Here is a 1,998-nt window from a genome sequence, read left to right as displayed (position 1 = left end):
AAAGGCAGCCTATTCCTTTGCAGAGAAGCTGTTCATGCTTGGAAATATCTCCCAAGGTGCTATAGAAATGCTATATCAAGGCAAACCTTATCACCAGGTTTTCAGAGAGAGAGAGAGAGTGACTTGCTCAAGGTCACCCAGTGGGTTTATATGACCCAGCCAGGATTCAAACCCTGGTACCAGAGTCATAGGCCCAACACACACTGCAGAAATAATCCAGTTTGAGACTGCTTTAACTGCTCTGCCTCAGTGCTAGGGAATCCTGGGAACTGTAGTTCATTGCTGCACCAGAGCTCTCTGACAGAGAAGGCTCAATGTCTCACAAAACTACAGTCCCCAGCATTCCCTAGCATTGAGCCAGGGCAGTTAAAACTGGATTATTTCTGCAATAATAATAATAACAATAATAAAACGTTATGTATAAATCTCCAATTAGATTGAGGCGGCTGACAGCATTAAACGAACTTTAAAATACAATGAAACACAATATCCCACAAACCTACTGACCTACAATAAAGCAATACAATTAAATTATTAACATATTAATTATTAATATGTTTTGGACAACAGTCCAACACTCAGATCACTATACCATGCCAGCTCTCATAGTATACCCAAAAAGTTAAAAACTTTGGTTTAAAAGGAAGAACTGGAAACTGTAGGGATACACACACACACACTGTAGGGGTGTGTGTATGCATGTATGTATGTATGTGTATTTGCTTTGTGTCCTAATTAAGGCTGGTCAGGGAAATTATATAGGGGCAAGAGGAAAAGTGGAATTATCAAATAAAATTATTTTTTAAGTTGAAAAAGTGTTAAGGGTGGGTTCTCATGACTGTGTGAGTTCAAATTGGAAGGGAAATTTATTTTAAAATTATATAGAAAAATATAATTATGTTTTATATAGTGCTTATTATTTAAAAGATAAGTCGTCCCTGGGTGGGCTCGAACCACCAACCTTTCGGTTAACAGCCGAACGCGCTAACCGATTGCGCCACAGAGACTCCATGCATCTGGCTCGTTCTATCGGTCAGACATCCATCAGAGCAGCTCGTTTTGCAGAAATTGCCCAACAAAGATGTGTTTTTGTTGCCTCTTTGCAGCCCTTGCAATGTCTCCAGTGTATATTTATGCCCCGGCTTTCCTTCCTTGCTTTGCAGTTTAGTCTCAGGACTCCTGATCATTTTATTTCCACGCCTCTCATAGTTTGTTTTAGACATTATTTTGCAAAATGATGGCTTTGGAAATAAATAAATATGGCATGCCAAAAGATTTCAAGACAATGGGTTTTTTTATGGCATAATCTTTTCCAGCTGCATTTTAAGTGATTGGACCCTGAAGCTGTTTTGCAAGAACAAATAGAAAAATTAAAAAATTGATGGGGGGAATTAAAAAAAAACAGGGCTCGTCCGGGATTTGAACCCGGGACCTCTCGCACCCGAAGCGAGAATCATACCCCTAGACCAACGAGCCGGCTTCAGAAAGCAGCTTTCCGCCATTCGCTTTTCACAATTGCAAAAGGAAACACAATTGTATGGAAGTCTTTCCTCCTATTCCTTGCAAACTCTGATCTTATGAAGGTATTGATATAATAAGATAGGTTTGGGATTTCTTTTTCCTGCATGGCTGCTGTTGCTTTTAACTGCCTTTCGTCCCTTTGCTCCTCCCAGGCAATGAATGTCTGACTTTCACAAATGGCGCCTTGTTGGAAAAACTCCTTGCATTCTGATCCTTAAAACAGAGAAGGAGGAATAAAGAAATCCAGATTCCAGAAACCGGAATGCAGTCTCTCCCTTTTGCATCAAATTAAGATGATCCAGGACTTAGCACTGAGAAGAAAAGGTTTGAGTAATGTTTGTCATTTTATATCTTGTTGCAATAAGTTATTGAAAGAGGGGTTTTTATTATTATTTCTGAGCCGCCTTGGGTCCCTTTCTGGGAGAAAGGCAGCATAGAAAATAAATGAGTAAATAAATAAAGCAAGCAGGCTTTGAG

At 39.5% G+C, this 1,998-nt stretch overlaps 2 non-coding genes across 2 annotated transcripts; both read right to left on the bottom strand.

Annotated features, from left to right (window-relative positions):
- Nucleotides 1–933: 933 nt before the first annotated feature.
- On the bottom strand, nucleotides 934–1,007 carry TRNAN-GUU. The gene has a single exon. It is a non-coding gene; the product is annotated as a tRNA-Asn (tRNA).
- Nucleotides 1,008–1,404: 397 nt separating this feature from the next.
- TRNAP-CGG lies at nucleotides 1,405–1,476 on the bottom strand. The gene has a single exon. It is a non-coding gene; the product is annotated as a tRNA-Pro (tRNA).
- Nucleotides 1,477–1,998: the final 522 nt, after the last annotated feature.

This window comes from Sceloporus undulatus, unplaced genomic scaffold (assembly GCF_019175285.1).
Source record: "Sceloporus undulatus isolate JIND9_A2432 ecotype Alabama unplaced genomic scaffold, SceUnd_v1.1 scaffold_9300, whole genome shotgun sequence".
NCBI classification, from domain to species: Eukaryota; Metazoa; Chordata; class Lepidosauria; order Squamata; family Phrynosomatidae; genus Sceloporus; species Sceloporus undulatus.
Note: the sequence above shows the minus strand (reverse complement) of the source record. Positions and strands in the feature narration are given on the sequence as shown.